The 14,851-nt window shown below is 33.7% G+C and overlaps 2 long non-coding RNA genes across 4 annotated transcripts; both read left to right on the top strand.

Moving 5' to 3' along the window:
- The first annotated feature begins 228 nt into the window (after nt 1–228).
- Nucleotides 229–10,085, top strand: LOC132303329 (uncharacterized). 2 transcript variants are annotated; one of them, XR_009481174.1, is made up of 3 exons: nt 229–608; nt 5,458–5,560; nt 9,767–10,085. It is a non-coding gene; the product is annotated as an uncharacterized LOC132303329 (long non-coding RNA). The 2 variants fall into 2 exon arrangements; XR_009481173.1 differs by having other exon boundaries at nt 229–667.
- Nucleotides 10,086–10,218: 133 nt separating this feature from the next.
- Nucleotides 10,219–11,763, top strand: LOC132302242 (uncharacterized). 2 transcript variants are annotated; one of them, XR_009480787.1, is made up of 4 exons: nt 10,219–10,577; nt 10,702–10,824; nt 10,909–10,976; nt 11,364–11,763. It is a non-coding gene; the product is annotated as an uncharacterized LOC132302242 (long non-coding RNA). The 2 variants fall into 2 exon arrangements; XR_009480786.1 differs by lacking the exon at nt 11,364–11,763 and having other exon boundaries at nt 10,397–10,577; nt 10,909–11,209.
- The last annotated feature ends 3,088 nt before the right edge of the window (nt 11,764–14,851 follow it).

Below are 14,851 nucleotides of genomic sequence, written 5' to 3'. Positions count from 1 at the left end.
ATGGAGTTAGGGCACTATAGTTACTTAGAGGCTGAGTCAAAGTCCCATAGTTTCCCTAAAATGAGTTTGACCCAAAAGCTGAGGTGGCACATGGATTTTTACTGTTTAGAACTTGTGGTGCCTAAAATACTCTTCCCCTTTTTTCCGTGTTGGCTAAAATGCCCTTTCTCCATATTTTAATATATTAACCTAATTGTAGCCCTAGCATTCGTTCAGTGCAGCCTTCTCTCTCTCTCCGCCTCTGTAAAATCTAAAAGAGAAGAAAGCTTCTCAAAAACCCTAGTTGCTTCTTTACTATTGGTGATTCCACCCATCCCCTAGCTAGGAACTATAACAGCGGAACAACCAAGACTGCCCGATCCTTGGCCGCATCAGTCGAATCGAGAGGGGGTACAGGTATGCCAGTGCTTTTCTTTGGCTATCCCAGCTATCGAGCTGGACTAATTGACACTGCTTCACTCTTTGGTCTTTCTTTCTCTCCGAAGGCTTCAACGAGAAAAGAGGGGTTGATCTTGGCCCGGAGAAAGTCAGGCCAGCAACGCCCAAATAAAATGCCCTCTCTCTCCCCGTCTATGTAACCCAGCCGTAGCGGTATCCCCACTTCTCAAGTTTAGATTTCTACTATTCTTCTAACTCTCAACTTATTTCCTTCATGGCCTCCTTTTAGGTTCGTCTCTCTCTCTCTCCCACACACACACACAAACATATTGTTCTCAATCTCACTTCATAACTAGCTCTTACGATTTTAATTTTTTGTTTAATTTAAAGTAACTGTTATGCTTTTATTATTACAATAAGCTTATGTAAACTCATTTTGCTGTTGATGGTACTATTTATGCATCATTAAGAATTTATTGGCAAAAGAAGGACAATTGAGAATCAATTTAGTGCTATCTAAAACGTAATGGAATTATTTGTTCCCATGGAGTCCAAATGTCCCCATTCCTTTCCATGATTATATAGTATTGTCATTCTCATCATTTTATCAATTAAAATAAAATTCCCATATTAGGAAACAAGAATAAAAGATGCATATTTCATCATTAATAAAGCATGCATAGACTTGAAACTTGAATGGCAACCAGTTTAGATGGAGGCCAAACACAAGTTCATGGTGATATATATATGTATGTGTGTGTGTGTGTGCATATATGAAATTTCAATGTCAATTTATAATTCCCTTGACAAAACCCCACCTTTAATAGTACATGACCTGTAATATGTGAACACAGAAGTGTTGCCTTCTGACATGAACAGAAGGTGCTAAACACACATCACCATACATATAAAAGGTGAATCTTGTTATATTTAAATATCATATCCTTGTTGTAGAGACTTAAGTAGTGAAGAAAGTATAAAATAATAATATAAAAAAAAGTGTCACTCACTTCTTATTTTGCATTATATAGTATGGGTGAAATCCAGTATAGAGTCAACAAGTGTTTGACATAGTAATTCTCAGTTGGAAGAAGTTTCCTACTTCTACAAATAATAGTATTAACATATCCACTATGGAAGTTCTCCAAGAAAGATATAAAAGGTCTAGGGGTAAAAAATTATGAATCAATGCAGAATGTAGCTTAGGTTCTAAAGAATTATACTTAAGTCATTCACTTAAGAGAAACGGAGTCTATAGTCTAAAATAAAGAGAGTACAGTAAGGAAACTGGGAATTTTATATAGTTAAGTTGCACATCAAACCTTCCAATTAGGGGGGCAAACTTTGTCAATGACAAGCACATGACTGTCCCACTTCTCTACGACTGCAACCAAAAGTTTCCTTGTGAATCTGCAATAAAGAACAGAAACACAGTTAGCGATGACTTGCTTAGGCAACAATAATAGAATTAAATTAAGATTATTTAACTTAAATAATCAAGGGGCTAACTGCAAGATTAGTTTGCTGTACACCAATCTTAAAGGAGCTGAAAGGACCTCTTCTTCTGAGATACAAAAAACAAAGAATAAATTCATTTCATTAAAAAGAATTTTTATTGGAAAAGGGAGATGAAATATGAACAATGATGAAAAGAATTAGATTTTAGTTTTTGTGGTTGCAAAATTATAACACATATGGGTACCAAGTAGCATAACAGAAAAGTAATAAATTCTTATAGAAGGAATGTTAAAAAACATAGAGAGCCAACAAATGATTAATTCATTTATGCCTCAAAATACGGTTCTTTTACCACATTGAATATCATGTCTCACCAATCCAAACCTCCACACCTCCTACATTGACTAAAGCTACTACAATTCCAGAATATTCTCCTAGGTCATCTGTAGTTCATTCTGAACTACACAAATATTTTTAGATTATAATGGAATCGGTGATATTTGAGAAAAAATCTAACGAAAATGTCCAAATTACGTACACAAATAAATATAAATGACCAAAATATACACATTGCCTCACTCAAGCAGTGTTACTGTCGGTCCCTAATGTCCTAGTCATGTCACCTAACCTACCTTGTCTAATAATAAGTTTATCAATCGACTAGAATGCATGAGTGCAGGATCCAAAATATCAATTGTATTTGTTACCTGTAGTTCATGAGATTATGAAATACTGAATTACTAACTCAGATAATAATTTAAGTTAACTGAAATTTTATTAGTGAAGTAGCTATTTGTTGGTGGCATCTAAAGCATGGTTCATGGACACGGGCACAGATGAGTCTGCTATGACTCAACCGGTGAGGAAAACTATAATCTGAAGAAACTTAAAATGAAGAAACCATAGCCCAGAATTATATCTGACCCTTCAACAAAGTAAGAAGTTCTGAAGATACAATTTCCATGCAAAAAAATATGGGGACCAAATAAAACTCTGCTAATTATTGAATTCAAAACCTTCTAAATGCTCACAATTGCCTGAACGTGTGACCAAAAAACTAAAAGTGTGTTTAATTAAAGGTAAAGATAAAGACCTTTATCCGTTCATCACTACTAAATCCATCAAACTGATTGAGTAACTCTAACATTATCCATTGGACCTCTCTATTCCTATTGACTTCACTGCATTGAAAGAAACAATTTACAATCGATTAGTCACATTATGACATAACTTCTTAAGTATTCAATCCAAAATCCATTACACCAAGATTCAGAAAATTGCCAAGGCAGATTAGAAAATTATACATAAAATAGAGATATAGCATACCTGTCAAACCACTTTGTGCCTATAGCATCAATTTCATCTATAAAAATAATGCAAGGAGATTTCTCTTTCGCAAGCTGAAAAGCATCACGAACAAGTTTTGCTCCATCCCCAATGAACATCTATGAGCAATACAAGTATGATATACTACTTCAATTGTAAAAAATAAATCCTAATAAACACTTAAATAAATCAACCAAGAGAAATTCTTTGTTATGGATGTCAAAAAAGTATAGGAAAATTATTTTTATAATTCTGAATAATATTCTTGTCAATTTTCCCAACTGGAAAAGTGAGTTCCATATAACTACTCAAGTCATTTACACAAATGTCATCTCCTTAGTTTAAGACCAGATACACTTTAGCAGAATTTTTTTGTTTACGAGTCCAAACATCTCTTAAGATCCAAACCAAAAGAGTAAATTTCCATTATACAAGCAACAAACAAAAACAAGAAACAATATATCCATTTCCTGATGTACCAAAAAAGATAAAAAGGGAAAGATGAAGTACAGGAATACTTGATGCAAATTCATTAAAAGCAATCAAAATCCTAAACTAAAAAAAAAAACATATGTTTCAAAAACTGAATTGACAGGCTTTTCAGGAAGGGAAAACAAAAGTCTTTGGAATCTCCAAAGTTAAATATGATAGGGATTATTACATATAAATGGGGTTAGGGCACCATATTCACTAAGAGGCTAAGTCAAAGTTCCATAGTTTGCCTAAAATGAGTTTGACCCAAAAGCTGAGGTGGCACATGGATTTCAGCAAACTCAACAAGAAGGTTATGTTCTGACCACATAACTTACAACTTCAAAGACAGCAAGAGGTAGACAAAAAAAAGGATGCCAAAAACTTCAATGACAACATAAAGATTAAAAACTTTAATTTGCCCACTAATGGAAAAATAATGTGTGTGTGTGTGTGTGTGTGTGTGTGTGTGTGTGTCACCAAGAAGTGGACAAAAAAAAGGATGCCAAAAACTTCAAAGACAACATAAAGATCAAAAACTTTAATTTGTCCACTAATGGAAAAATACTGTGTGCGTGTGTGTGTATGTGTGTGGATCAAAAACTTTAATTTGTCCACTAATGAAAAAATAATGTGTGTGCGCGCGTGCGTGTCGGTAGGTGTGTGTGTGCGTGTGCGTGTGTGTGTGAAATCAGAAACTTTCTAACAATGCAGCGACTGTCAAATAAGACAGATAGTTTTAGCAATTATCTAGAATGCAGCGACTGTCAGATAAGACAGATAGTTTTAGCAATTATCTAGAGATAAGTAAACCTTTGAGTCAATAGTCTCTTCGCTCTTACAAGATGTTTGGCTTCCAAAACATGATTCATATGTCAATGTTGACTGATTTGGTGTTCAATATGTCTAACAATCAAACCAATATCCTGCCCAATGGGTTTATAAGCCCAATATTGTGGAAGCTGCTATGGATAAGACTAGGGCTACTCATAAATGCAGCCCAATCTTTGATTAATAGCTGTAGTCGGGTTTCCTTTGTGGTTTTATGGTCTAGTAGTCTCTAAATTTTCCCAATATTGCAAAACTAAGATTGTTTCTAGAATGTTGAAGCAAATTGTTAGATACTTCTTCTCATATATTTGCATTCTCCCCTTATTTTTTGCTATCATGCTTATATGAACTGAAAAATTCATGATTGGCATTATGCTTGAGACTTGGGCTTCTCCTCATTGTTGTTAAAGGAGTTCTGCCTCTGCCTCTTACCTTTTCGTATTATGAAAACTGGTTACTCTCTCAAAATTGGATACATGATCTTTAGTGATAGGATTATGGGTCACACCTAAACTTTATGTATTTGTTGTGGGAAAAAAAAATGTACAACCTGTTCTCAGATGCTGTGTTTTTGGAACTTTGGATTTTTTTCTATAATAATATTTTGGAAAATTTAATTAGTTGATGTATCTTATAGATTGTCTATAGCAATGTAAGAAACAAGTAAATCAGCTCTGCATACTAATTACCTAAAATTATATTACAAACACAAACATATTTATAATGATGTTACAATTAGTGCTACTTTTTTTGTTCTTCCTTCATTTCTTGTGGAAGGATGTTTCCATCTTTAGTTGATTGATGTTCTAATGGTTAGCATCCAAGATTGTAGCGGAATTGAAATAGTGACTTGGTGCTGTGATTATGTTCGATAATGGTTATTTATAGCCTTTGACCTTTTGACTTAGGATTACTTTTATGGTCATCAATTTTACTTTTCCAATTATTAGTGGTGAGAAGTTCTTACTATTCTCATTCCAATTCTGAATCTAGGTTGGATTCCACCAAAGGATGATATATCAAGGACTGGGCTAAATGGGAGAATCAATTACGAGAGGTTCTATTTGGCAATGCTTAATATCTTAATTCTATACAGGTTAATATATAGCGTTTGTGTTTAATAGCTCCATATCGCCTTCAATTTAACTTACGTATTAGATCAGTAGTTTGATTTTATGTGCACTCACCTGACCTTCGTCAAAATCCACTTAAGTTAATATCATTTTTATGTGGCACTTATAACACCTATGTTAAATGGACTCTTCAATACTAGTGAAGCACCCATGTCGGACACACGATACTCAGACATGGATATGGGATATGTGTCCGACACTTTTTGTTGAACATACACTTGAAAAGCATATCTACTAATTCAATTTTATTATATTATTACCTTTAAAATGAGTGAATGGACACAATGTTGCATGAAAACATCTTTAAAAAAAAAAAATTAGTATACAACATAAATATTTAGCTGTGTCCACTGTTTGGATATTTGACACGTCTAATGCGTGGATACATATCCATACCCGACACAGGTGTCCAGGTCCATTTAACATAGTGTAACATGTTTACACACCTACAAACTATTATTTAAGTACTTCAGTTCCTAGCCTCCTTTCTGCCAAAGCGAGAAATGGAGGAAATGTCCTTTTGGTAATTGGAGTTCTTGTATCTGGCCTGTGGTGATCAGCATAGCTTCTGCACAATATTTATCTTTTCAGGTTGTAATGACCCGGTCATTTTTCTTCCTTTTCTTTTTGTCAGATTTTAACAGATATTTTTTTTCCGTTGTCTTTTCCTTTTTGGGTTCGGTTTTTCATCACTTGATGTCGTCTCGAATGCTCTGGAATGATTTCCAAGACTCTTTTCCTTGGATTGACAACTTCCTTTGGGGATTATGTCATTTCCATATTTTATTTTTCCGAACACTATTCACATTTTGTTTTTTTCTCGTTTATCCTTTTTCCTTGCACAACCTCACTTTTTGTGCTTGAATTTGATTCCGGTTTTGCATGCATTCATGATATTTGATTTCCATGATAGTGGTATTTTTACTTTTCTAGAAAAGCATGTTGATTGGTTATTTCTTTTATAAAGGGGCATTAATGCATACTTTAGTGTAATTATTCTTAACTTGTTGGGTTTTAGTGTAATTAAATAAAGTAATTATTTTTCATCTTGGGGACCATTTTGTAATTAAATTTGGAAGATATTTTCAAAAAGGACCTTTTTGCAATTTTTGAAAAGTGTGACAAGTGTCACACTCTCATTGGTCCACTTGTTGACATTTGTGTAAAAACACTTTAATGCATTGGATGATGACATTTGGAGGGTGAGGATTCACCCACTTGTTGGCCTAGGATTGGTGCACTTGTTGGCTTGGATGGTTGACAAGTGTAGGTATGGGATTAAGCCTAGGAAGGAGCCATGGATTGGTGACAAGTGTAGGTTCACAATTTAGTTTTGCAAATATCTTTGGGCCACTTTGGGATTATGGTTTTAAAGGAGGGTTTTTGTGCAATTGACCATAGATGTATGTGTTAACCATGGTGTAAAAGCACATAGTGAGTGAAGGATTTCTATTTCCTCCACTCACACTTAACCACATTATTTCATTCTCTTCCTTACAAGAAAACCCTAGCCTCCATGGATGGAGCTTGAAGCCTTAGGCATTGACCTTAATCTTTGAGGCCCTTCCACTTACTTTAGACCATAAAGTTTGGAATATTTTTTGTTCCCCTCATCCTCCTCTTCAAAACCCTTGAAGGATCTAGCCTAACTCCAAGTTTTACTTTGGTAACTAGAGATTCAATTCTCTAGTAAGATATTGATCTATTATTTTGAAGTATTTTTATGTCATTATTGAGTGTTTTACATGCATGGAAGAGAAGGACTTGTATTTTGCCCTTAAACTGTTTTAACTTGAAATTAATCTTGTCAAATTAAATATAGAATATGAAAATATACTAAATTAGTTTTCATTTAGTATTGGTTTCATCTAGTTTGGATTTAAAATGAATTAGTTATGAATTTTTGAAGTTGCAAGCTAGCTGCTGGAAATTTGAAGCTTTTCCTTTTCGGTCCGGAAATGAATTTTTATATGGAGCTATGGTACTTTAATTGTCTTGAATTTTTACTGGAACTTCCCCTATAGGTTTTACACTACTCAGAATTTTTTCACAATTTTAAAGCATTTCTAATTTTTTTTTAAAATCCAAAACTATCTGTTATCCATGTTTTTATTGCAGCTCGAAAATATATTTTTAGATGATTTATTTCATTAAACTTTTGACTTTGGATCATGGCTTAAATTTTTAGTTTTACACTCTCATATGTTTACTTCCAAAATAAATTAGGTTTGCCCGATTTAGATGTCAAATGAATTTTTCATGAATTTTCAAAGTTGGAAGCTACAGGCTGAAAATGTGTTTTCTGGGCAGAATTTGTTTCAAAGTTGTGGGTCAAAACTGTTTCAATTGGAAAAATATTTTGTTAAACTAAATTGATATTATCAAATTAAAGTGTTTAAGCTTTCATTGGGCTTTGGTTTCATTCAATTTAGGTTAGAATTGAATTTTTTATGAATTTTACAAGTTAAAGGTAGCAAGCTAAAAAATTTGTTTTGCAGACCAAAAATTTGGGGCAATTTCATTTTGGTGGTAATTGAGATTTTCATTCCAATTGAGATAGGAAATGTTTTAGGATTATTTGTGTGTTGTATTGTGTGTTTGCCATGATTATATAACATATATGTATGCCTCGTATCAAATCTAGAAAGTTAGTAATTTTTATTTCTTTGTATAAGATTTAAAATTTATGATGATGTATAACTTTGATTTGAATTGTAATATGCTAGGAAATTATACTTAGATATGTTGGTTAACATATATTAATTTTGGATCATTTGATTAAGAATTATAACTTTTATTTAATATTTATCTTTAGTGAAAGTTTAATTCACATGGTTATATCAAGCATTAAATCAAGTTGTAATGTGGTATTTAAATAGGCCTTGGCATGTTCTCTAACATAGATTAAATTGAAGGCATTTGGAATTGTTTAAAAATCTAGAGGAAATTAATTAATTAGCTTGATTAATTTTGTTTTAAGTGTTTTAATCACTTAACTTGTCATTTGATGTTATAGATATGATGACCATGACATATCTTTCAATATATATTAAATTGAGGTTATTTGGATTAACTTGGAATATGGAGAATTTAACTATTTATATTTTATTAAATTCTACCTTATTACTCCATGGATTTAATTGCATTTTGGAAGTTGTTTCTATATTTAAATCATGGATTTGGATTTGATGTATGTTCACTTGATTACTTTTAAGCATTAGATAACATAGTTGTTACTTTTATATTCATGAGAATATGTTTTTCCTTATTGAATATATTGTTGCTATGTGTAAGGAATTGCACACTTTGTATTTGACATCTTACATGTTATAGTAGTTGTGAATTTTGAGCATGTATTGTATAAGTTTCCAAAATTTGGATTGTGCTTGGTAAATAGTTGATATCTTGTATATACATATTGATATATATACGTTGTTGCACAATTTGTTGATTTTGGAAACTTGGGGATGTCGTTATTTGGCTACGGCTAGGACTTGGTTCTAGTACGGGGGATTGTCCCTCTATATAGTCTAGTGCGCACATATGGAGGTTACCCATGGGCTAGTAACCCTAAAGTAACTATGTTGTCAGTCTGATCCGGTGTGACATTCGAGTATCCACTTTGTTTGATTTCGTATTTTATTTCAAGTTGATAACTAGATGATATCGTAACTTGTTGTTCCTTATTTGATTTCCTATTTTGAGCTTAAGATGTAGCTTTGTGAAGCATGCTTCATGCGTTGTATTGGAAGTTCCATTGTTGGTTAAATTGCATCGATATCATAATTTGTGTTTTGATGTTCAAATGTAGTTTAGGAATGACCTTATAGATTCATTTTGAACATAAACGTTAGGTGGCATGACCCACACTTGTTGTTTTCGTATTTTGGATTTCAAGTTGAAGACTTTGAAAGTCTATATCTTGTTGCCTTGTATAACATGTTTCCATATTGTTTAAATTGCATGAACAATGTGATTATGATAGAAATGATCTAGGTAGCTTAGGATGCTCCCTAGCTCTCATCTTGACATAGACGTTAGGTGGCATGAGCCCCTTTAACATGTTTCACCATAAAATGATAAAATTGTAAAATGTTAGGTCGATGCATGCTCATCTCCTATAAGTAGCTTTATGTTACTCACCCCTACGATACTAGGGCATATTTCAGGTACAAGACTCAGGATTTGAAGATTCCATTGCTCCTTGGATGGCTTACAGTTTTTAAGTTTCTATTTTATGCAAGTGTTAGCATAAAATGCCTCTTTGTAGCCCTATTTGTTTAAACTTGTATTCGTTGATTCGTATATGTAAAGTGTGCGTAAGTGTACTCTTTTTAATGTATTTAACATGTATGAGATGAGACCAGAGGCCAATGACATGTATCTCGTTTTCTATGCACTTTTGTTTTCAAAGTTTATTATGAAAATATTAGAAAATGTTAAGTCATTGCTTCATAACTTTCGCATCGAGTGTTGGAATTTCATATCTTTTTTGCCCGGACTCAGAATCTGACGATTCTTGAGTCTAATTTTGTTCATTTTTCATTGTCCTTCCAATGGTGTGCACGGTGGCACCCTTTTCAGTGAGAAATGACCATTTTGCCCTTAGTTCATCTCTTTTCGGGTTAGGCATTCTTGCTTCATTTGCTTGGCTCATTTGAGTTCCGTGGCTTCATGGAGAGTCATTTTGGGGCCTTAGAGATGACGTACATCTCTTGAGGTCATTTGGCTTCTTTCGCTTCCGCATTTCGGGTGCGTTATCGGGTCAACTTCCGGTTCATCACTAACGCACCGGGTTGAGAAATCCGGGTCGTTACACAGGTTCTGTTTGAGTTTGCTGTTAAACAAGTGTTGGAATAACTAAGAACTATTACAAAGGGTGGTTATTTAGTGACAAGTGCTGAGAAGAGGAAATTGGGGACCATTGTTTTTGCTGCTGTCAGCCTTTCTGTCAGTGAAATCCAAAGTCTTCTCAATAAGGTGAGTAAATATATAGTTTCTGCAACACTAGATTCCTATTTATTTACACTTATATGTATTCACGCATGAAGTCTATTTCCATATCCTATACTCATGAAAAGAAATTACCTGGTTTAATGTACAGGTGGACGTTGACAAGTTACGTGCAATTATTGCTTCAAATTTGCTTTTAGATGACAATAACAAAATGAAGAATTTTGTAAAGAACAAAGCACTTTATACATGTGGTTAAGCACGTTGATTTCAAGTAAGCTTCCATCAGCTTACTTATGGTTAGTAATTTTTTTATTTTTTATTTTTATTTTGATGATTCTAACATCACCTCCATCAGCCAACAAGGTACCATTTACCTCAAGGAACCTCACTATCTCCATCTTAATCCATCAAGGCGTATAAGATGTAATTTCCTCGACTTCTAATATAATTTTTTGCTGTACAGCAATTTCTTAGTATAACTTAGTTGTTAGTATTATAGCTCAATGTTCATTTGCACTTTTCCATGTGATATATTTGTCAAGAGCTCCAATGGAAATATTCAACCTCTTAAGTAAACTCAAAATTATTATGTAATTGTTCAAACATGTTTTAAAAGCAGTACTGCTAAGTTGGATAATGAGGTCAATTGCAAGGTGTTGGGCAAATGATAAATTCTTTTTTAATTTTGATGATTCTTTTTAAAATTATTATTATTATTCAAAGTTTCGAATTGTCTGTTTTTATATTGCTTTTGTTCCTTATTATTATTATACAATGCCTTAATACTTTAATTTTTATTGCATGTGACAGTCACAGAGACAAAATGGTTATTTTGTTCCAATTACATAGAGACAGAAAAAATGCATGTCCATCAAATACACAAACAAGAGGACTCTCACTAGGACCATACAAAGGATAAGAGCAATAAATTGGTTTTCCACAGAACAAGGAAATACATACCTGTATTTGCCCAATTGGAAGCTAGAGGAAGTGGGATAGGAGGATTGTTGAATTTCTAAAAAGTACTTGAAATGATGTGGGATATGGGACATTTGTAATGTTAAACAGTGTCATTTTTTTTGCATGTATTTTGTAATCTGTTGGTGTTAGATATTTTTTAAGTTTTAAAGAGTAGCTTTGCAACTTTTGATTGTGGATTAGGTTGGTATGTTTTTGCAACTATTGTATGGCTTATTATACTGGTATCTACCTTAGATGGAATCAAATAAAGTTGCTCTTTTGGGTTTTTATGAATTAGTATTGTATGGCTTATTATATTAGGGTCTCACTGAATTTTCTTTCACTATTATATTAATGTACTAATTTCAAAATTGATCGAGTTTAAAATTAAAGCAGTTTAATGAATGGAAAATTGGCCTGTTGTTTTCTTGGTTCCATGGTGTCGATAAATGGATAATTTAATCTCAATAGTTGCCAAAGAAATAACACACTATCTCAATAAACATATATGTGTAATGTGATTAAGTTACATATTGCATCCATAAACAGTTCCATTAGCAGCATGAATAACACAAAATATTCTCCAAGCTAGCTAAGCGAGGGTTTAGAAAACGTGGTACCTTGATGCCAAACAGTAGTATCTTTAGTTCAAAAATGTGGTACCTTTGGGATAAAAGTGGTACCTTGACGCTAAGAACTTATTTTTGTAATTGAGAATGGTATTACACCCCACACCGCTAATTAAGTTGCAAATTACATCCATAAACAGCTGCATTAGCACCATGAATAAGTGTTTAGAGAAAACGTGGTACCTTGATGCCAAAATGTGGTACCTTCAGTTCAAAAACGTGGTACCTTGGGAAAAAAGTGGTACCTTCGCAAAAGGGACTTATTTTTGCAATTGAAAATGGTATTACACCCCACACCGCTAATCAAATTGCACATTACATCCATAAACAGCTGCATTAGCACCATGAATAAGTGTTTAGAGAAAACGTGGTACCTTGATGCCAAAAAGTGGTACATTCAGTTCAAAAACGTGGTACCTTTGGGAAAAAAATGGTACCTTTGCAAAAGGGACTTATTTTTGCAATTGAAAATGGTATTACACGTCACACCAATAATTAAGTTGCACATTACATCCATAAATAGCTGCATTAGTACCATGAATAAGTGTTTAGAAAACGTGGTACCTTGACGCCAAAAATTGGTACATTTAGTTCAAAAACGTGGTAACTTCGGGAAAAAAGTGGTACATTTACAAAAGGGGCTTATTTTTGCAATTGAAAATGGTATTACACCCCACACCACTAATTAAGTTGAATATTACATCCATAAACAGCTCCATTAGTACCATGAATAAGTGTTTAGAGAAAATGTGGAACCTTGATGCCAAAAAGTGGTACCTTCAGGTCGAAAATATGGTACCTTTGGGAAAAAAGTGGTACCTTCGCAAAAGGGACTTATTTTTGCAATTGAAAATGGTATTACACCCCACACCTCTAATTAAGTTGCACATTAAACATAAACAGCTCCATTAGCACCATAAATAAGTGTTTAGAGAAAACGTGGTACCTTGACACCAAAAAGTGGTACCTTCAGCTCAAAAACGTGGTACCTTTGGGAACAAAAGTGGTACCTTCGCAAAAGAGACTTATTTTTGCAATTGAAAATGGTATTACACCCTACACCGCTAATTAAGTTGCGCATTACATCTACAAACAGCTTCATTAGCGCCATGAATAAGTGTTTAGAGAAAACGTGGTACCTTGACACCAAAAAGTGGTACCTTCAGTTCGAAAACATGGTACATTTGGGAAAAAAGTGATACCTTTGCAAAAGGGACTAATTTTTGCAATTGAAAATGGTATTACACCCCACACCGCTAATTAAGTTGCACATTACATCCATAAACAGCTCCATTAGCACCATGAATAAGTGTTTAGAGAAAACGTGGTACCTTGACTCCAAAAAGTGGTACCTTCAGTTCAGAAACATGGTACCTTTGGGATAAAAGTGGTACTTTCGCAAAAGGGACTTATTTTTGCAATTGAAATAGTATTACACCCCACACCACTAATTAAGTTGCACATTACATCCATAAATAACTCCATTAGCACCATAAATAAGTGTTTAGAGAAAACGTGATACCTTGACGCCAAAAAGTAGTACATTCAGTTCAAAAATGTGGTACCTTTGGGAAAAAAGTTGTACCTTTGCAAAAGAGACTTATTTTTGCAATTGAAAATGGTATTACACCCAACATCGCTAATTAAGTTGCACATTACATCAATAAATAGCTCCATTAGCGCCATGAATAAGTGTTTAGAGAAAACGTGGTACCTTGACGCCTAAAAGTAGTACCTTCAGTTCAAAAACGTGGTACCTTTGGGAAAAAAGTGGTACCTTTGCAAAAGAGACTTATTTTTGCAATTGAAAATGGTATTACACCCTACATCGCTAATTAAGTTGCACATTACATCAATAAATAGCTCCATTAGCGCCATAAATAAGTGTTTAGAGAAAACGTGGTACCTTGACGCCCAAAAGTAGTACCTTCAGTTCAAAAACGTGGTACCTTTGGGAAAAAAGTGGTACCTTTGCAAAAGAGACTTATTTTTGCAATTGAAAATGGTATTACACCCCACATCGCTAATTAAGTTGCACATTACATCAATAAATAGCTCCATTAGCGCCATGAATAAGTGTTTGGAGAAAATGTGGTACCTTGACGCCAAAAAGTAGTACCTTCAGTTCAAAAACGTGGTACCTTTGGGAAAAAAAGTGGTACCTTTGCAAAAGGGACTTATTTTTGTACTTGAAAATGGTATTACACCCCACACCGCTAATTAAGTTGCACATTACATCCATAAATAGCTCCATTAGCACCATGAATAACACAAAATATTCTCCAACTTAGCTAAGCGAGTGTTTAGAAAATCCCGCAATACCTGGACTCCAAAAAAGGGACTTATTTTTGCAATTGAAAAAAAAAAATTACACACCACACCTATAATTAAGTTGCACATGACATCCATAAATAGTTCCATTAGGGCCATAAATAATACAAAATATTCTCCATACTAGCTACGCGAGTGTTTAGAAAACATGGTACCTGGACGCCAAAAAGTGGTACCTTTAGTTCAAAAACGTGGTACCTTTGGAAAAAAAGTGATACCTTCGCAGAAGGGACTTATTTTTGAAATTGAAAATGGTATTACACCCCACACCGCTAATTAAGTTGCACATTACATCCATAAATAAATCTATTAGTGCCATAAAGAGTACAAACTTTATTCCAATCTAGCTAACTTGAGGGAATGAATAGTACAAAATAT

This window comes from Cornus florida, unplaced genomic scaffold, assembly GCF_030987335.1.
Source record: "Cornus florida cultivar Cherokee Brave unplaced genomic scaffold, ASM3098733v1 CherokeeBrave_3.0.0_Hap2_Chr04, whole genome shotgun sequence".
Classification (NCBI taxonomy): domain Eukaryota; kingdom Viridiplantae; phylum Streptophyta; class Magnoliopsida; order Cornales; family Cornaceae; genus Cornus; species Cornus florida.
This window is presented reverse-complemented; position numbering and strand designations above follow the sequence as displayed.